The sequence below is a fragment of the Stegodyphus dumicola genome, chromosome 7 (assembly GCF_044657685.1).
Source record: "Stegodyphus dumicola isolate Sdum_Otavi_A_Nest chromosome 7, ASM4465768v1".
Taxonomy (NCBI): Eukaryota; Metazoa; Arthropoda; class Arachnida; order Araneae; family Eresidae; genus Stegodyphus; species Stegodyphus dumicola.
Genome location: NC_140774.1, coordinates 63,703,315 through 63,725,875, shown reverse-complemented (window position 1 = coordinate 63,725,875; position 22,561 = coordinate 63,703,315). Strand labels below are relative to the sequence as shown.

The 22,561-nt window shown below is 34.3% G+C and overlaps 1 protein-coding gene across 4 annotated transcripts in view; it reads right to left on the bottom strand.

Annotated features, from left to right (window-relative positions):
* Positions 1-4,573, bottom strand: part of LOC118200992 (glycerol-3-phosphate acyltransferase 1, mitochondrial-like) — a 115,680-nt gene extending 111,107 nt beyond the window's left edge. For 2 of the 4 annotated variants that reach the window (XM_035372992.2, XM_035372993.2), the window contains exon 1: positions 4,362-4,572. The gene's annotated coding sequence lies outside the window, so the exon portion shown is untranslated. Of the gene's footprint in view, positions 1-3,871; positions 3,893-4,361 lie in introns of those variants that run through there. The other 2 variants (XM_035372994.2, XM_085820350.1) reach the window with 2 other exon arrangements.
* Between the last annotated feature and the right edge of the window lie 17,988 nt (positions 4,574-22,561).

Below are 22,561 nucleotides of genomic sequence, written 5' to 3'. Positions count from 1 at the left end.
TTGGGAATAATGTGAGAAGTACTCAGTTCCGATTACGCATTATTTTGCGTGAGGGAAATGAGAGATCATGAGATATGTCATGTGACATTAATGGACGAATCACTGTTCTTTAATCAGAAAAGGGTGTAAATTTGTTAAAATATCTGCTGTACAGCATTAGTTGCATTCTATGTTCTGTTAAACAGTGTTGTTTAATGTTTGGATCCCATGGCCCTATATAAAGTAAATCCGAAATTTTTATTCCGTTTATGTGTAATTGAAAAGAATTGCTTAATTGCGGATAAGTATGAATGTCCAACATGTGGGTATGAAATGAGATTGTGTGAAAGGAAGGATATTACAGATAGTTTGAATGGCGTTAGATAAGTTTGAATGGCGGTGCAAGAAATCTGGTGAAAATGGACATTTTGTGATCCACCATGCACTTAAGATTCTGTAGAAGATTAGGTAAGTTAGTATTTTTAATTATTTGAGGATATTATTTTTATGCTTTGTTCTAAATGTAAGGAGTAAATAAATTAATTTGGTATTATTGGAAAATTGTTATTAGCAATGATTTAGTTTAAAGTAATTAGGATTGTAAGCTAATTTTTATTAATTTAATGTATGTGCTTATTTATATTTTAAGTAGTGTTTTTTAATTTAATTATATTTTAATTTAATGATCGTGATTTTGAGAGTTATATGTTTGTAGTATTTTGGAATACGTTTGAGTAGAAGTAAATGTGCATGGAAAGAATTTAAGTATTTGACACTAAGTATTTGGAACCATTTTTAATGTTTGCGTTAGAAATTGGTAGGTGAGGTTTATAATAGATAATTTAGAGGGAAAAGTTTTTGGATATTTTATTTATTTTATACGTGCAAATGTTCATCCTTGGAAAGGGTATATACTTTTTCGCGATCAGGTAATTTCATATATGTCCTTTTTACCGAATTTAAAGATTCACAAAATTTTCATGTATTTTCGTGAAATTTTTCGAATTTATGAGAAAAAAGCAGTGTACATGGATATAGTGAAGAGTGTGCGCAATGCCATTTTTGTGCAATTCTGGGATTTTTTTTAAGTAAAAATAAGTCGACGTGTACATGGTTTAATTATATTTTAATTAAATGATATTTATTTTGTGACTTATATGCTTGTAGCAATTTGGTAAATGTGCATGGAAATAATTTAAATATTTGAGACTAAGTATTTGTAACCATTTTTAATGTTTTGTTACAGATTTGTTGGTGACGTTTATAATAGATAATTTAGAGGTAAAAGTTTTCGGATATTTTATTTATTTTATATGTGCAAATGTTCATCTTTGGAAAGGGTATATACTTTTTCGCGATCAGGTAATTTCATATGTCCTTTTTACCGAATTTAAAGATTCACAAAGTTTTCATGCATTTTCGTTAAATTTTTCTAATTTATGAGAAAAAAGCAGTGTTCATGGATATAGTGAAGAGTGTGCGCAATGCCATTTTTGTGCAATTCTGGGATGTTTTTTTAAGTAAAAATAAGTCAACGTGTACATGGTTTAATTATATTTTAATTAAATGATAGTTATTTTGTGAATTATGTTTGTAGCAATTTGGTATACGTTTGAGTGGAAGTAAACGTGCATGGAAATAATTTAAATATTTGACACTAAGTATTTGTAACCATTTTTAATGTTTTGTTATGAATTCGTTGGTGACGTTTATAATAGATAATTTAGAGGTAAAAGTTTTTGGATATTTTATTTATATTATACGTGGAAATGTTTATCCTTGGATAGGGTATATAATTTTTCGCAATCAGGTAATTTCATATATGTGCTTTTTACCGAGTTTAAAGGTTCACAAAATTTTCCTGCATTTTCGTGCAAATTTTTGTAATACATGAGAAAATAGCAGTTTAGATGGATAGAGTGTGCGCAATGCCATTTTTGTGCAATTCTGGGATGTTTTTTTAAGTAAAAATAAGTCGACGTGTACATGGTTACTGTGTATGTGCGATTTTGAAAAACGCGGCAAGGAGTTTGTGATTCTGCACTTTTTCCCAATTTTATAGTAAATATTTGTTATGATTAAGCAGTTTTGTTCCATAAAATTTCTAGCATAAGTGTAATTCGGCTAGTAGATTGTTGAAAAAAGTGTTGAGTAAATAAAAAGAAAAGAAACATGTCTTTACTTCGTGAAGACAAAATGGCAGTGAAAAAAAAAAAAAAGAGGGTTGCTGTAGCAGTGTTGGTCGCCAAATTTTCGCCAAAAAATTGCCAAGTTACCATAATCCAAAGATCAACCTTTTTTATGTTATTTCATTGTTTGATTTAAAATATAGTTTATTGAGATTATATATTTTTTGTTGGCTGCTCCTTTGACTTTTTAAGCGAATATAGATCGATGTGTATATGAAAATAGGGAGTGCGAAATGCTTAGTTTATGCAAGTCTCTGATTTTTTAAGTGAAAATAGGTCGATGTGTAAATAGATAGTGAGTCTGTCCAATGCTTTGACTTGCTATTTTGCCGCAAAAATAACCGCTACACAAAGCCAAAATAACAAGTCAAAGAATTGCACAAACTCAATGTCCACATACCACCAAAACTCACCAAGGGCCCCCCATAAATATATTGTTACCAAATTTTTCAATATAAATACCAAAAGATATTATATGATAATTTTTTCATTCATTCTTCCCAAAATATATCTTCGATATAAGAAATACCCTAAATTCTTGACTCAATGTGTGTGTAAAAGTAAATATTACACTGCACTTCTCTTACAAAAATCATAAAAATTCTGTGTATTATTTACCATAAAGCTTTAAAAAAAAAGATGAAATTTAAAAACTATCAAGACAAAAATTAACTTCAGCTCAACTAATTTGAAAATTATTCAAACTGGAGACTAATATGGTAATATTTTAGATGACATAAATTACAACTAGTTTTGCATTATAAACAATTAGTGAAATTAAAAGGATGAGCTTTTTTATTCCTAAATAACATTGCTGAGTTACCACACATAAAAGACAACTAAAACAGCGTACATATTATCAGGGATGTACATCTCATGTAAAAGATAAAGATATAATCTGATTTTTTGGAAAATATAGCACTCACATTTGATTAATAAATTGGTTGATATCTAAGATTATATAGAAGCAAAATATCCATGAAATTATATTACTTTATTACATTGGCAAGGCTATCTGACTGATTAATTTCATTAACTATGGCGCAGCACAGCACTAGAGGGTGATTTACTATGTAAGACAGATCTTTTTGCAAAGAGCTTTCTACAAAGTTGGTTTATATTTGTTACGCTGTGCGAAAACATCCACCTCTTTACTATATCAAGGATCTACCCCTGACCACAAATATAAATGTTCAGCTGCTTTACACACTTGGATTTTTAGCCTAGAATTTTAATACAAATTCGGTACTCTTCTATTATCAGGAGCGGATTCAGAAGAGTACGTATACATGTTATAAAAACTTTCATAAAAATTTTTTCCCTTGAATGTAAAACATAAAAAGCAATACTAGCATACTTTTATCAATACATATATAACAGGATTATGTTTTCCAAATTTACCAAACTATATATATAATATTACAGTATTATTATATACTATTAATACAATATAACAATTTTCAGAAAGTCCAGTTATGCATAATTCTAACTTTAATAACAAAGACAAACAAATAACACAATATATATATATATATATATATATATATTTTTTTTTTAAGTTTTACGAGTAGTAAACTCTATATGAAAAATATAGCAAGGCAAAAAGGCATAAAAGTTTGGCTGCTTAAAATGGCAGTTATCAATCCTAAATATATTTCTTATCATTCAAGAGGTGTATTTATAATCGAAATAACATGCTTTACCTCAAATGGGATATACTTTTACATATTTGTAAGGAAATGAAGAAGATATTCACTTAATACTAAATTACTCGCCAGATCCGAATGACATCTAGAAATATATTTAAAAGTTCTACGTCAGTATACGCTTCTGACACTTGAATGAAAAACCATGTCATCGAGTATTATAGGAATTTAGTAAAATATTAAATTAATGTGATAATATATGAATTTTCGGCTCTAATTTTCAGCTAATAATTATGAGTAAGTAGATAAATTTCAATTGTTCATCATAAAATTGATCTTAAACCTTTCATGTAAGATTTATTCAATAAGTTTCAAAAATCATGTACAAACAGAAATTAAAAAATTCTAACCCAGAATACATAATCACAAATTAGTATTTTTAAGACAAATAACAATTCATCAATCCCTAGTATTCACATTATAATGGCATCACAAAATGAATAAAAAAATAATAAACATCGTTTTGAGACTTTTTAAAACTAGTTACCTAAATGTGCGTAATTTTGAAAAATTTGTATTAATTAAAAACTCCGAAAATATGAGTCGAATTGACAATAACTGCATAAATGACAAAGCACGTGCGACTGTTTGGGATGATAGGCAGTACACATAAATACGGAACGACTTTTTCGGTAAATAATTGAATCAGAAAATTCCCTTTTTTTGATTCCACTCCAAACTATAGGGAAAACTGTTCTAGCCCGCGAACTGCAAAATACCAGAGCTGAAATGTCTGTCGAAAAAAATAGGTGGTGGTAAAGTTGACCATTTTTTCTGTGAGATAATTGTAGCTCGTTTCAAAAATAAGGCGCTGGGAGGACACAAACAGCATCTTGATTATTATGACAGAGAAAAACATCAAAAATATTTCATGACGAAAATTGTTGAACCTACCATTATTTCTCAGTATCAGAGATCGTATGATGAATTCTGACTTTTCGGTATGATCATCTCTGATACTAGATTCTAGATACAATAAAATTTAGCCAGAATTATGCTACGAATATTTCGTTGATCAAGTTTTCTTACATATCGATTTATTTGGTGCAGTTAAACCTTATCATAAACTTCTTATATTTCACAGTTTTGTATAAAAACTTTGCATAGCTTTCGTTCTCTGAATGCGGAGTATAGATTTCTTCTTTGACCACATAATAGAAAAGATTCTTTGAAAGAGTAATGTGTAATAACTGAACTTCTGAAAAAAATATAAATAATCTCATTGATATTCAGAAAAAATCTTGAAAGTCAAGATGAATTTAATCCCATTTCAGAAAATTTCTTTACTCGTCTAAGTGTAATCTTCGAGTATCATAGAAATGGATGATCCTTATACCCAAAATCGGCATCAGTATATGTGATTCAGAAGTGGAAGGGGAGCGCTGATTGTCGGAATGTGTCCCGAATCATCGGCCGACTCACAAAACTGGAAGATAGAGGCCGAAGAAGACTGTTCAGAGAAATTCGGAAGAACTGCAACCAATCGATGACCCACATACTACACGAATTTGCCATCAGTTAGGAAGCGAATCTACTTAGTTTTCATGGTCGTGCCTCGATTACGATGCCCAACCGCACTGATCGGTTAATATGGTGCAAAGGAAGTCAATAGTGGACCGTAGATCAGTGGAACGGGTTCTCTGGAGAATCGAATCAAGGTTCACCAATTATCGTTCCAATAGCTGGGTGTGGGCAAAGCCGTAGCTAGAGTTTTCAGCACCCGGGCACAAATGAAGATTCCCCCCCCTCTTCTGTGTGCCAAGAATGAGAAACACTTTATTCTAAAATTTCGGAGCATCAATTTGGCTCTTCCCTGGAGGCTACGCCCGGGGACAGATGTTCCCCTGCCCCACCCATAGAGGTAAGAATAAAAGGAGGGGCAAACTCCGCATTACGACTGAAGCAGTGCTCCCTGCTTTTGGTCTTCAAATGGGGTGTTTTTTGTTTTCATCCAGAGCTTCCTCGACAGCGCTTTAAAAGAACCTTGGCTTTAATACTAGTATTTCCCCACACGACAGTTCCATACAAATCGAAAAGCGGGACACTTCCGCATAAAAGAAACATTCATTGTTTGATGAGTAATAGAAATTTGTATAGTTTAGTGGCATTTGTTCAAAAATCTCAAAAAATTGCAAGTTTTCGATAACTTTTCGATTTAAAGGTACCGCAAAATCGCTGTTGCAAGTTTTCGATAACTTTTCGATTTAAAGGTACTGCAAAATCGCTGTTGCAAGTTTTCGATAACTTGCAACAGCGATTTTGCGGTACTTTTAAAATTGTATACGTCTTTCGGTACCCTTGATAGAGTATTCACTACTTTCATGTTCCAAGCATCAAAATGTTTTAAAGAAAATACATGTTTTGTCATTCATATACGTATTATCATTTTATTTTTTTATAACTGAAAAACAATCACTTTGGGTTAACTAAAAAATGAAAAAAAATAATAAAGTTAAGATTCTCTTTTTTTTAATTTTATTTGGCAAAATGTTTACTTGATGACTAAATGCAATACAAAATTAGGAAAGAAAAATCTTTGTTATTCAACACATATACTTGAGTAGAGGTCTGCTATTTTTGAAAGAGTTTCAAGACATGAAAAATGAACAATGTTATTAATCGGTATATCAATATATTGTTACCTTCTGGATCACCTCGCAGTATGAAAATTTCAAGTATTTGTGAATTTAGATCAATTAGTAGTTTTAACCGTTTTGAAAAATTAAGCAATATTATGCAGAGTTAGGCAATCAGGATTGCAATCTGATGACAGTGAAATTATTGTTTAAATGTGAAATGGAAAGTTATTATTTATTATATTACCAGAGAACTATTAAACTGGGTGTAATTTCTAAAAGACGTATTGAATGCTCTGCCAAAACGTATTAACCAGAAAATTTGAATTTGTGAATGAATGTGTACTAACACGTGTTTTAAATCAAAAGTTTGAAATTTGATAGCTAAATGTAAATATAAATTTATGCATGTTAAATATTTGTAATTAGGCACATAGCTCAGGTTAAATTTTTATTAAATAGGGTAAGGTATGCAAGGGCTATCTACCTAAAGGGAGAGATGCCATCGTGGAGGAATTTCGAAGGAAAACTGACTTTGAGTGGGTATTAAAAATAATACATGCAATTTTCTTTCAAATTATGTTTAAACATATTTCTTATGTTAAACATTCTGGTATATGCTAAATTATCGTAAATTACTTTACTCGAGAGAGATAGTGAATGGACAGAAATTAAAGATTTGCACACACCGAAAGTGAAAAATATTAAATATATATGGGTATTTATGCATATGCTTCCAAAAAGCATGTATCTGCTCAACAGAATACGTAAATATTTATTAAATTATTTATAAATGTATTTAGAAATGAAGGATTTATTTGTTCATAAACTCCTGTGAAAGTTACTGTGAAGAAATCTAGGTATTAAATATATCTAAATTTATAATGATTATAAATATAATCTAAATATATAATAACCTAAACATTTAATTGTAAACACAAACTGAAATTCTGTTGACCTGTTCCTGGTAGCAAATTGTGAAGTGACACCAGGAGTAAGGTGCTTGAAAAATACACACATTCCTGCAGAAACCGATTTTCTAATCCGTAGTACTCTAATCCAGCGTTTCGCAATCTGTGTCCTCCTGAATATATATATAAAAAAAGGGGGGAGGAAAGAATACAAAAAATAAATTTCAAATTACTGAATTATTAAGAACGAATACATATTTTATTCTATTTACTTATCACCAATAAAAATTAAAAGAATTCTAAATAATGGTATTTGAAAAACATTAGTGCACCTGTAGTAACAAATGCCAAAAAAAAATTGTTTTCAAAGGCTTAGTAAAGCTGTCCGCAGAATATTCTAATTAATAAAAGTGGTTCTCGCTTGAAAAAAGTTTGAGAAATGATGCTGTAATTCATTCTTCTTTTCGGCTAAAAAGAAAGTTAAATACAAAAGGAGACTTATTTTTATCTTTTCTTCTCTTCTATGTTTAGGGCCCACCAGCGGCCGAGCGGTAAAATCGCTAAACACTGGTAGTTCGGTCCGAGGTTCGAATCCCGCGAACGGGCTGGCTACATGGGCGTTTTCGTGGTTTTCCCCATGTGTAACGTGTATACGAGTCAGTTTCCCTTAGAAAGTCCTCCACGAAGGCATCCCTCCTCTTAGGCAGATAGCCCTTGTGTGCTTTGCCGTATTCTCAATACATACACACATACACACTTCTATGTTTAGACCTAATCTTTAGCTTTGGAAATTTATATTTGTGTTGTAGAGACATTAGGTAATTTAGAAGCAGGAGACATGAAAAATGAGTAATGCCCTCGCCGGAACTCGAACCACGGACCTCTCGAATACGTGTCAAGCGTGCTGACCACTACACTACGAAAGCATGCTAAGAAGGCCACAGAACCTCTTTTAAAGGGCGACTGGGGATTTAGGGCACCCAGTCGCCAAATCCTGGTGGTAAAGAATCATTATTCACCACCCTTTAGTTCGGGCGCCACTGTAAAGCTATTCGGTTATTTCGAAGCAAGAGAGATTAAAAATGAGCAATGCCCTCGCCGGGACTCGAACCACATACCTCTCGAATACGCGTCGAGTGTGCTCACCACTACAGTACGAAGACATGCTAAGAAGGCGGAAGAAACATCTTATAGTATATCAACGAAATTTAAGAATAGTGCAGTGTAAAGCTTTGATGTCTAATCAGTTGATTTTAATGAAAAGCTTAGCTTTTTTAAATCAGTTTTTTTTTTTTTTTTTTTAAGATTTTATTTATTTTCACTAGGATATGTATTTTGGACGAATGTAGAGAAATATGATGTCATACGGCGATAGGAGCGCCTCCCCCCCCCACCTGAAGAAAAAAGTTTAGTTAGATGTTATATGCTAGACGGGAATGGTATATTAAGCTATGTCCTTTGATTTGTAGAATTTTCTATATGTAGATTTATTACTAATTAACTGTATATAGTGTAAATAAATTTAACTTAACCTTGCTTTGAATCAATCATAGCTATAGATATAGTGCTCTTCATACAGAAACATAGATCTTAGTTACGCTAGAAGTTTCGACTTAGAATTAGCCTTTCTCGTTATACGAAAAGATAAGTCTATTATCTTGCAGAATTTAGAGGAAACGTGAGGAACGTAAAGAGAAAAATTCTAGATCGGCGGAGATTTTATATAAAATTTCCTTTTAATTTTTGTTGTATGAAGTTTGTTCCAATCTAAGGTTTCTTTCTTCTTGTTATTATTATCATTATTAATAGAGATCTTCGTTGTCCATATCACAATAAATGATTCGCCAAGAACTTTAATCAGGCACAATACGCATTAAAAATTGAAAACTTATCCTTAGGGTTACGGTATATCAACGCGCGCTCCTTTATCGCTTATCATGACTTATCACCACATTAATATTTAGTGAAGAAGAAGAAGTGAATTACAGAAGATTAAAATTAAACTCTTTTATGTATTCAATTAATATAATTGAACAATTTAATTAAATTAATAATAAGAATTGAATAATTTAATTAATAATAATTATAGACCACTAATTGTTTAGCATCGATGATTGAATAAGTAGAGTTACTGAAAATCCTACTAAATCTATTCATCTCCCCCTAATAGCCAGTATAGCTCTAAAGTATCAAAGTATCCTAATTGTTTAGCATCGATGATTGAATAAGTAGAGTTACTGAAAATCCTACTAAATCTATTCATCTCCCCCTAATAGCCAGTATAGCTCTAAAGTATCAAAGTATCCTATTACATCTTGGATTCCATTCTCGAGAATATAAACTTTTGAATATATTAATGTTTGTTCTTCTCCTGTATAGTCAGTTTAAAATTTCCAACCAATTGTCCTGAGGAAATGAAGCCTTAAAAGCAGACTGAATATCAATTTTCCATTCGTCGGAGAGTTTTGTCACATGATATGGAAAGACGAAAAACTACTTTATTTTGTTTACTATGCAGAGTGATTACATTATGTTTATCAAAGCAGGAAACATTAAAAATATGTGATGCCCTAACCGGGGTTCGAACTCCAGATCTTTCGATTGTTAGCCGGATGTGCTTCCAACCACACCAGAAAATGATGCGGTTAAGAGGTAGAAAATACTTGAAATGCTTCTCTTATTTAAAAAGCACTTAGGAAGGAGGGGACCCAGTCGCCAAATCCTGGCGGAGGTGAATTAGCGTCCTCTACAGTTTAGTTCAAGCGCCACTTAAGGAGTAATTCATAATATTTGAGCCGGGAAACATTAAGAATCAACGATGACATCCCAGGAACTTGAACGCTCTACCTTCCAATTGCTAGCAGGACATCCTTTCAGTTACACCTCGAAGACACGCCGTAAAAATGCAGAAAATACGATAGAGTTATTATATTAAAGGGTGCTGGAGAAAGGTCTCTAAAGGGTTATTCTCTTAAATATTGACTCCAGGCGCATGCAGCCAGTTATTGTTTAATATGTATATATATATAAAACTTCTGCATAATGAGTAAAAGGATTATGTAAGTAGTAAAATATAGCATTTTATATAGCTCTTGTGAAGTATAATTCCCAACTTCTAAAATATTCAGTATATCAGATATCAGTTACACATCACCTAATTTAATTTAAAAAAAAAAAAAAATGTTAGAGATTTTTCTACAGAATTAGAGAAATTAGAACGTTTCTTTACGAATTTGTCTCTTTATTTATCACAGTACTGAGTACACAAAGTCTAAAGCATTTACCAAACTGTGAAATCAGTATTCCGCGAAAAATTACGAAATTGATGTTAGAGAACAAAGAAATATTGTGTACTGTTATGTATTTTACACAATTTAAATCAGTTCTTAAAAGAAATTTAAACAGAAAACATCAAGCAAAGGGGTTTAAATGCGACGCATGGTAAATTTACTAATGTAGCACGGCTCCTTTTACTTCCTTGTACGAAGTAAAAAGGAAGTATTGTAATCGCGAAAAGTTTCAGGCAGCATATTTCAACGAAAACATCCATTTTGACAGCTTTCAAATGCAGTTTAACGATGTTTTTGCGTGATATCTGTACGTAAGGACAGAATAAAAAAAGACTCTTTTCCTCCAAAAAAATTATAAAACTGCTTTAAAATGAATTCTGAAGAGAATTTTTCGTGGCGTCCGTACGAACGTATGTACGTACGTATCTCGCATAACTCAAAAGTGAGTAGCCTCAGAACGTTGAAATTTTGTATAGAGGACTACTATAACATGTAGATGTGCACCTCGTATTTTGGTTGCAATCGGCCGCGCAAAACGTATATAAATGTATCCACTCTGTTACCCGGCTCAGTGATCTCAGTTTCTTTACTCTTATATGTTTGTAAATTGTACATTTTTTACTTTAAAAATGATTGAATTATGTTGTTCTTATCTTCCGGTTAAGGTTTTTATGCCTTTAGTAAATCTGTATGCAATATTTTTAGAATTATCAGCAATTTAAAGCTTAAGTGCCGCTAAGCCTAATAATTTTTTTGATGGCAGCCATTGCTTGTTTACATTTGAAACAGCTGAGTAGTGAATTTGTTGCCAATCTAGAGAAACGTAGCTTCGCAACAACAAAGATAACGCCTTCATTTATTATTGCGATTTAAATCATGCTTAATCCTTTCTGGAATTTTTTCGAGGAAATAAGTGTTTAAGATTTACTTAATTTTTAATAATTTAATTTTTAATAATTAATAATTTAATTTATTTAATAATTCGTAATTTTAATACAGATATTTTAAGTATTTATGTAAGTGAGAACTGAATTAATTGAATGAGAAATACTGAATCAACGGTGAAAAACTGTTTCTTTTTTGTTTTGTATGCTTAATTTCTTTTATACATCGTTCTAGCTTTATTATAGTATTGTAACAGACCTATTTAAGTGTAACTGAACTATTTTATTCACGCCATGAACTCATGAACTGTAACCGAACTATTTTATTTAAACGCCATCTCGTGGCGATATGAAAAAACATCAGTCGAACTCCAGCCGCCATGATGATAGCTTACTATGTTATGTTATTCTCAATGTTTGATGTTCCATTTCGTTTATGTTTCATTTTTATATATATTTCTTTTGTTTGTAACCGTTCCTGTGTGCTCTGTTAATAAATCCTTTTAAAGCTAGCCGGCATTAGCGTCTATTGAGGAACGGCTACATCACATTGGCGCCCAACTAAATTTGAATCCAAAATGGCGCAACAAAATGTTTAGACTTTCTGTTTGGCTTTAACAAGCTCTTACTCCCGAATTTAACTTTTAGTTGCTGGAGATCGGCTCAGTTTCTTTTCAGGTGTGGACTACTGGTCAAATATTCTGGAAACCAATTCTGGAATTAAAATTGTCATACCGTGCTGCTAGCACATCGAATCATCAACTGGACAATTTCAACGGAAAAGATAAGTTTCATTTACATTATCGTTTAATCTGAGTTTAAAGTTCTTTTAAACTGATTATTTATTATAAGCTGCTTCTTAAAGCAAATGTAAAATTCTTTACTGAAATCTGATTTATTGATATTACATAAGAGTATTAAACGAAAGCAAACGGCTCTCTGTTAACCAAACGTTATTTCTTGAATTGTAATTTGATATTTTAAAATGTCAATGCGCATAGTAAATTAATTTGTGAATAATATTGTTTCACTGAATACATGTTTTGATGTTAAAGTTTTAATATATTCATGGACGTTGTTCATTAGAATTTATTAGTTTCGATTCTGACATACAGCAGCAGATGTTTTCCCCCCGCGGAAATGTTTAGACTAGCGATGATTTATGATGTGTTTACGTCAAATCTTTTATTATTTTTATTTCCTTTGAGTGCTGTTGTTCCTCATTAAATATTTTATTCTACATAAAATAAAATATTGTTCTTGTTGATTTATCTTTCGACGAACATTTTGAGAAAATGATTATAGTATAATACTTTAAGAAAATACGATTGTTTTCCTTTAATGAATGCATGTCTTGAAAATATTTCTTGAACCGAAAGAAAATAATTATGAATAAAATCGAATGACTATTTAAATAAAGTAAAAGAGTTACTAAGTGTATGTTGCTTAATCAACTTAATATTTTGTTAAGATTAAGATTTCGAAGAATTCAGCTTAAATATAAAAGCTTATGGTAAGACATTTATGTATGTTTTGCTAAGTAGTAAACAATTTTTGAGCAATTTATTATATGTTATTTTCTTGATACAAGTTGAATTTATGAGGGCATTTTATGATATTTTTACGACTCCGAAATAATAAACTTTGTGAGTATTATTGTTTACATTTATAAATACTGATTAATAGTGGTATATAAATGTACGAATAACATTGTTTACATTCATACATGCTGTTTAATAGGGGTATATACATTTTACTTTAAGGTATAATTTTTAATTCTAAAATACTGTATTGTGAATAAAATCGAAATAGCAACAAATTCAACTTCATCTTTTCCCTCCTCCCTTGTAAGGATCTTAAGTTTTACTAACGTTTATTTTATTTTAAATCTTTACTATCACTTCTTATTTTCTACTTCCGGCCAGAATTATAAGCGTTTAGGTTTTTATGCAAAGTTTGTCTGGCGAACGCCAAGTATTTAAGTTGTGGCCTTTTGCCAAGCGAGAGAGAGGAAGCAGTGAGTCAAAGCAGGCCGCTTACCTTAGAAGTTACGCAGTTGCTGTTTGCCTTCCAGGCCAGAGGTTTTAATCCTCTTGATAAATTTAAACGTATTGTAGTGTTCACAGTCTCTGTACTACATACGCTTCCTGTTATTATAAGGCCAATCTTCCACGTTTATTATTCTAAAGTTAAATTAGAGTTTATTTTTATTTTTATACTTTTACGTTAGACCCCAAGTAGCGGGTCAGTGTATTCCGAAGTACGGAAGTTATTGTATATAGAGAAAAATAAAGGGTTTTGTATACCCTTCGTCTGTATCCTGTCTACTTACCACAATTAGTGAACATAGCTTTAGTAAGCTCTCTGTTCCGAGTCAGGTCCTTGTATGTTCCCGAAGAAGGTTAGAAGCAACATTGACCCTGATAGTGGCGCCCAACGAAGAAGAATAACCATGGCCGAGTTTCAAGAAGAACCTGTGCTGCCTGCAGAAACGGCTCAGAATCCAGAAATGCCAGCTGCCGCCCTGGAAGGATTTGGTTACATCGTCCAGACCATGCGCGCTTCGATGAAACCAGAAGCAACATTTAACGGAAACTCACCGGTAACCAGTTTTTTGGAAAAATTGGATGACCACTTCATGCTCTACCCCGTGCACGAATTTCAAAAAGTTACCTTAGCTACCAGCGCTTTGAGGGGCCAAGCGCTTAACTGGTTCAAATGTATAGGCAGAAGTCTCTTGGGTCAAGCAGGAAGTCCCACCTATACTTACGAAAATTTCAAGACTGCCCTACTAAAAGCCTTCCCTCTGGGAAGGCTTTTAGTAGGGCAGTCTTGAAAAAGTAGTCTTGTAGTAGTCTTGAAAAAGTAGTCTTTTAGTAGGGTAGTCTTGTAAGGGATCGTGCGAAATTAGAAACGGAACTTTTCAGTATATATCAACAAAGAATCGAAAACCTCTCGAGCTTTATTTTAAGAAAAATTCACGTTTTCAAGCTCTTGTATGGAAACCGTCCAGATCCTGAAATAATTCAAGTGATTTTGCCGAGGTCACTGCCACAAGTGCAAGACTTTATTGAATTAAGAAATCCGACTACACTGGAAAAGTTATTTGAGCTAGCAATCCAGTTTGAAAGTAGAAGAACGGCGGACGTCGAAAGAAGACGCCAATATCAACAGCGAAACCAATTTGGTACGCCAAGACTACAGCAAACTCAAACACACGGCTACGGAGGCAAAGCGAATCAGTGGGCAAGGAAACCCGAGCATTCAAAAACAGCCGGCGAACGTCGACAGTTCAATAGCAACCCAGGAAAAAAGTCTCAAGGCCAGGGGAAAAAGAAGGAAAGCACAGAAAGGAAAAATAATTTAAACTAAAACGGATTTCTGCTGACGAGAGGGTGCGGAAATCCGAAGGCCACGAAAACCCCTCTTCCTACAAGTTAAATACAGTAATGGTGAAAAATTTGACTCTTCCGAAGATTGAAGTCTTGGTGAATAATATCCCAGCCACTGCACTCCTGGATACCGGCGCGCAGTGTTCCTGTGTGGCAGAAGAGTTTTTTAGGAAGTATTTTCGCAAATACCGCATATATAATGCGGATAATACGACAGTGTTAGCGGCGCAAGGATAAAAATGTACGTGCGTAGATAAAGTACCTTTGTATATCCGTATCAAGGACGAACAAATAAAAGTGATGTTTTTTATAGTAAAGAATCTGCAAGCACATTTAATTTTAGGAATAGATTTTCTTTCAGAAGCACAAGCTACGCTGGATTTTAATGAAGCGTCCCTTAAGCTGACAATGAAACCAGTTCGTACTGAAAACGCTGAACCGCCGATGTTAAAACTTGACCACCTGCCTAATGACGAGCAAGATAGAATCCGACAAGTGGTAAGTGAATTTGCTTCGTTATTTAGTGATATTCCAGGATTTACTCAGGTTACTAACCATAGTATTGACACCGGAGATGCAATGCCAGTTCGCCAAAAACCATACCGGTATGATAAGAATAAGGAAAAATTATAGAATGGCATATTACCGATATGCTACGTAAAAAGATCATAACGCCAATCTCAAGTAGTTATACTAGCCCGGTGGTTTTATGTAAGAAAAATAATGACTATCCTTTGGAGCATCCAAAAAGGTGGAGATTCGCTATTGATTACCGTAAATTAAATTCCATAACGAAATATCCGGTATATCCGTTACCGATCATAGAAGAAATTTTAAGGAACATAAAATCAACCAAATTTATGACGACTTTAGACTTAACGACTGGTTATTTTCAAATAGGGGTGAGGCCTGAGGACGTGCCTAAGACTGCTTTTATAACCAAGTCTGGCACTTATGCATTTTTGCGTATGCCGTTTGGCCTTTCAGGGGCCCCGGCAATATTTCAGCGATGCATGGACATTGTGTTAAGACCTGTTCTTGGAAAGTCCACATTTATCTATCTAGACGATATCATTATTACTAGTGATAATCTCGACCAACATGTACAGGATTTAAGACAGGTGTTTTCTTTATTAAATGAGGCCGGTCTAAAAGTTAATGTCGAAAAGTGCAAATTTGCAGCCCCTGAATTAAAATATTTAGGTTACAAAATATCTCAAAAAGGGATCGAGACAGACGAATCAAAAATAATCGCTGTACAAAAGTATCCGACTCCAAACACAGCAAAGAAGCTCTCTTCTTTTCTAGGACTTTGTTCATATTATAGGTCCTTTATAAAAGATTTTGCGGCTATCGCGGAGCCATTGTTAAAATTAAAAAGGAAAAAGGGCAAGATTCTCGTGGACGGCCGAAGCCAATAGTGCTTTCGAAAAATTAAAACAAGCATTAACGCAAGCCCCTGTGTTGAAATATCCTGAAAAGGATGAGAATTTAGAAATTTCAGCGGATGCTTCGGATTATGCGGTAGGAGCGGTACTTTCGCAAAATCAGCAGCCCGTGGCATTTTTTAGCCGAACTTTAAATCAAACACAAAGAAACTATTCCGCGACCGAGAGAGAGGCACTTGCAGTTCTGTTAGCAGTGCAAAAGTTCCGAGTCTATTTTGGAAAGGCGCCGATAACAGTGTACTCTGATCATGCGGCGGTAACTGGATTGTACTCAGGGAAAAAATTATCCCCCAGGTTAATAAGATGGGCACTCAAGCTGCAAGAATATAATCTGGTAATTAAGCATACCCCCGGAAAGGAAAATATCGTAGCAGATGCCCTATCAAGAATTAAAATTGACGAACAAGGTAATGCCGTAAAGGTGGCAATGCTTACAGGATGTACAATAAATTCCCGAGAAACTGTAATAACCGAATTGGGTAAGGATCCTGAGTTTGGAAGTATTTATGAGTATTTGAAGGATCCTGAAAATTTTAGCCACCAAGATATTGTGGCGATAAGAAATAGGGCGGCCCATTACGAACTAATAGATGGTCTATTATTCTATACAAAAACTACAAATTCCAACAACGAATTTCGACCTGTTATCCCAGCTAGTCTTAGATTAAATATCCTGCAGGAGCTCCATGACAGCCCTTTAGCTTCTCATGCTGGTATTCGAAAAACTATCCAACGCGTACGCGAGGCAGTCTACTTTCCTGAACTGCAAAAGTTAACAAGGGCGTATGTCCAGTCCTGCCCAACATGTCAAGCAGTTAATTATATTAATTTCCGCCCGGCCGGGTTTCTAAATAGTATTAAATCCGAATTTCCAAATGAAATAATTGGCATCGATTTATTGGGCCCTTTCCCAAAAAGTCAGTTAAATAAAAGTTGCTATCTCCTTTTTATGGTTGATCATTTTAGTAAATGGACCGAAATTGTTCCCTTAAAACGAGCCTCCGCGAAATTAGTTACTGATTCTATTTTAAATAAATATATTTTAAAATACGGGGCGCCCCTAAAAGTTATATCGGATAATGGTCCTCAATTTGTAAGTAATATATTTGAAGACATGTGTCAAAAACTGGGCATACGTCATTTAAAAATGGTCCCGTATCGGCCGCAATCAAATATAGCGGAACGGGTCAATAGAAATATAGTGAAAATTATCCGTAGTTATGTTAAAAATTTTCATAAAAGCTGGGATAACTATGTCAATGAATTTGCTTTCGCCCTTAGGACCGCAAAACATGATACAACGGGCAAAACACCTGCTGAGTTATTTCTAGGCAGAAAGATTATAACACCGTTAGATAAATTATTTTATGTGCAACAAAGAGCCCCAGAATTTAAAATGGGTGATATAGAAAAACTAATAAAAGAAGCAAAAAAGAATACGGAAGTAGCACAAAGAAAACAGAAGCTCTATTATGATTTGAAACGACGGGGAGTAACTTATAAAGTAGGGGATGAAGTTTTAAAAATTAAGCATTCACTTTCTTCAGCACCAGAAGTTAAAACTGCCAAATTTTTTCCACGATTTGAAGGTCCATATATTATAGAAAAAAAAAACTCACGATGTAGTAGTGTTAAAAGCCAGAAATGGTGAAACCTGTTCCGCAAACATTGATCAAATCAAGCCCTACTTCGATCGTAATAAAATGCAAATCTTTTCAGATCTTTTGCAGGATCCGGCACGGCAGACACCGCAGGTACAAGCTCCAGAGGTGGAAAAATGACAAGTACAAGGGCAAGCCAATGAGAGACAGAAGCAAGTGAAAAGAAAATTGCCCCGCGGAAAAATTGAAGGTAACAAGAAAAAGAAGCCGTTCCACCGTCCAGAAAAGAGAGTTCACGAACACCCCCAGAATGAAGAAGGGAGAAGGACGACGTATGTGAAGAGAACCAGGAGAAATGACGGCAACTATAACCCGGCTTTAAAACGGAAGATCTACTCATCCGACAGAACTCTCCGCAGCAAAAGTCGCCGAACTGCGGAAGGGCCATCAGCGGCGGAGGAAAAGTTACAAGGAAAATTTGAACGGCCAACAACGAGGTCCCAGCAGGAACACGACAGAAGTTTCCCGGTTCCGCCAAGACCAGCTGCCATCAAACGGCCAAGACCACAAGCAGAGGAGAAAAAGAAGCTATTCAAGGGTGGCCGAACTGGTGAAAAAAGGAAGCTTCCAGAGGAAAGCACTGAAGGGCGAGCCAGTACAAGAAGGAGGATAAATCAAACTACTATCTGCAGTACCTTTAAAGACTGTGCCCAGAAAAGGATGTCCGAATATTACAAAGATAAGTAAAATTTTATGTTACTTTGCAAACTTAAGTTAATCTTTCATTCTTACTGCAAGTGGCAGATTTCAAGAAGTTTTACCTCATGCGAGGTCTACCTTTATCGCCAAAAGGGCGAGAAATGAGTTGTTACCGATTTTGGTATTATGTTTTTCAATTACTCGCGCGTAAAACTAAAGTTGATGTATAATAGCGTTGTGTAAAGACTTAAATATTGTAAAAAGTTATTGTATAAATTTTATTTAAAACATTCTAGCAAGAAAGAAGTTTTAGTCTGAAAGACTTTTTGAAATGCATTATTTCAATGTAGAAAGAATTGGCACTTGCTTTGAAAAGAATAGAAGTTAACAATGTACTACTAATGTATGTTTTCAAATGTGTAAAATTAACGGCATGTTGATATGTTCTGTTATTTTAAATGTTAAGAAATACCGTGAAATGGTAAAAGTGAAAGTAATGTTAAAAATTTGTTATTCGTGTGACTGTAAAGACTAAATCATGGCGAATATGTGTTAAAGGTTGAATGATGTAGTTAGGCTCTCTGACGCTACACTTTAGAGTTAGCCACTTTTAGAATAGTACCTCAGGGTTTAGAGTTGAAATTAGGGTGTGTTAAGAGGTCTCGTTATGTTGAATTTTAACACGTTAGTGTTTCGATTGTAGGAGGAAGTGTGGCACACGTAGACAGAAACACATTCGTGTTTGGTGTTCTTTTACAACACATGTCAGAGAGCACGGGGAGAGATAATTAAAATAGTCATGAATGAAATAAGAATGTTAAGAGAAGTATAATTGTATATGTTACTTGCCATTTCATTGTGTAACATTTCATTAAACTAGTTTTCCTTCCAGATCTCTGGAAGGAACCAGAATTGAATAAAAGCTCCTGTTTAGATGCAGTACAGATGAAAAAAAAAAGATTGTTGTATATCCTGGGAGCTGCTATTGTAACAAATTTTTCTTTTAAATTTCTAGTTTCTAGCGAAGTGTGTTTGTAAAAGATTGGCCTCGCGTTAGATTCTAGAGCTAAAAGTTTTCAACAAGGTCGTTTTAGACCTCAGTTTCAAACTAATTAACTCTGGCGGGAAGTATGTAAGGATCTTAAGTTTTACTAACGTTTATTTTATTTTAAATCTTTACTATCACTTCTTATTTTCTACTTCCGGCCAGAATTATAAGCGTTTAGGTTTTTATGCAAAGTTTGTCTGGCGAACGCCAAGTATTTAAGTTGTGGCCTTTTGCCAAGCGAGAGAGAGGAAGCAGTGAGTCAAAGCAGGCCGCTTACCTTAGAAGTTACGCAGTTGCTGTTTGCCTTCCAGGCCAGAGGTTTTAATCCTCTTGATAAATTTAAACGTATTGTAGTGTTCACAGTCTCTGTACTACATACGCTTCCTGTTATTATAAGGCCAATCTTCCACGTTTATTATTCTAAAGTTAAATTAGAGTTTATTTTTATTTTTATACTTTTACGTTAGACCCCAAGTAGCGGGTCAGTGTATTCCGAAGTACGGAAGTTATTGTATATAGAGAAAAATAAAGGGTTTTGTATACCCTTCGTCTGTATCCTGTCTACTTACCACAATTAGTGAACATAGCTTTAGTAAGCTCTCTGTTCCGAGTCAGGTCCTTGTATGTTCCCGAAGAAGGTTAGAAGGAACATAGACCCTGATACCCTGACCTCTCATATAATTATGGCTTACCTTGCCAAAGCACGAAAAGAGGATTTAAAAACTCTCGCTGCAGAACTGGGTTTCACTGTAAACGACACTATGCGAGTAATAGATCTTAAAGATCTTGTCAATTCTGACACTTATGACGAGGCTTTTACCAGGAATCTTCTGGAAACTTTAATCGAAACTAGACAACAAAAACAACGTGAAAGCAACGATCTGGAGACACGTCAAAGAAAAGAACAAGAACTTTTATTAGAATTGGAACGTTTAAAATTAAACCTGGCAGCTGCTAGCTCAAACCCTAAGTATGCCGCCTTTGCTTCAAATGCAGCTATTGGAACAAATATTCAACACCTAATCCCTAAATTTACAGGAACTTCTGACATTGCAACCTACCTGAAAATTTTTGAAAGAAAATGTGAGAAAGTTAATATAAAACAAATAGATTACATCACTCATCTCCTACCTCTTCTGCCTATAGACATTTCGCAAATTATTTTAAGAGAACCAAAAGACAATTTAGAAGATTATTCTTACATCAAGAAGATTCTGCTACAAAGATTCAAATTAAATGCTGAATCATTTCGAATTAAACTTACTACACACCAAAAACACCCTGGGTCTTTATGGAAAGATTTTACTTACGAATTAAACAATTATTTCGAAGAGTGGCTCCATAGTCTCGATGTTACAGACTTTGAATCACTCAAAGACTTGGTCCTGACGGATCAGCTTAAAAGAAGAGTCAGTAGTGACGTTAAGGAGCATTTTATTGATACTTGGGGAAAAATAAAGAGTTCATCTGAATTAGTACAGAAATTGGATGATTATGAAGCTGTACGTGTTAAAAATACGAACTATAAAACTCAACTTCCTGGCAGGCGGAACTATTCTTACAAACCGCCCAAAGACAAAGTAGAAAATCGAACAAGTGACGTACAGGGAACTCATAAAACCTTTTTTAAATCGTAGTCAGCAACAAACAGAGGAAAAGCGACCTCCTTTAACATGCTATGGGTGCGGAAAAACTGGTTTTATCAAGTCTAAATGTTCAGACTGTAACCCCCCAAAGACTTCAAATTCATCAAATTTTGGCACTATCCAAATCCGATCCTGTTTATCTTCCACTCGGACTGCTGTATTTCCAATTAGTATTGGTGGTGTTTCCGGTACAGCTTTCGCCGACACTGGTGCTAGTCACTCAATTGCAAGTGAATCCCTCTATCATATTCTGCAAAAACAAGATGCAGTATTTGAAAAGATAACACTACAGGTGTCTTTCGCTGATGGTTTGGTATCTGAAAAAGAGGTACTTCGCACCGAACAAATCATTCTTCTCGAAGGCAGAGAGTTCAAAACTCCGCTCCTTGTGTTGCCTGATGCCAAAAATAACTCGACTTTGTTAGGAACTGACTTTCTTCAAAAAGCTAAAATTGTTTTAAATCTTGCTGAAAATAAGTGGAACTTTTCTGATGAACCTCGAAGAAAATATAGCTTCGTGAAACCTCATCAATCCCAAGTACTGGAAGAAACCCCAGTTGTTGTAAACAACTGCCGACTACGAGAAAATGAAGGACAGCAATTAACTACAGCCCAACGGCTTGCAACTGATGCATTGCTTAACAAATATCACACTGTCTTCAAAGTAGGGGGAGAAGCCACTAATCAAAAGCCATCTGGCTTACTTCAAACTCCAGTCTATGCTCAACGTTTTGAGACCTTGTCAATTGATCTTTTCAGTCCCCTTCCTGAAACACCGTCTGGTGAAAAATGGATTTTTATTGTGCAGGACTGTGCTACGAAGTGGACAGAACTATTTGCTTTAAAGGAAGCCACGGCCAGAGAATGTGCCACTATTCTTTTGGAGGAAGTCGCCCTTCGATTTGGGTTACCCAGGAAAATAATAAGTGATAATGGTACCCAGTTTACTAGTGCTGTTATGCAACAACTATGCTATATCTTGAACATTGATCAAGGTCTTACTCCTGTCTATCACCCACAATCTAACCCAGTTGAAAGGAAGAATAGAGATCTGAAACCACGTATAGCAATACTTGTTGGTAACGACCATCAGTCATGGAAGGATAAACTGCCATTAATAAGGTTTGCTTTGAATACAGCCAAATGTGATTCAACTGGACATTCTGCTTCTTTTCTTCAATTTGCACGAGAG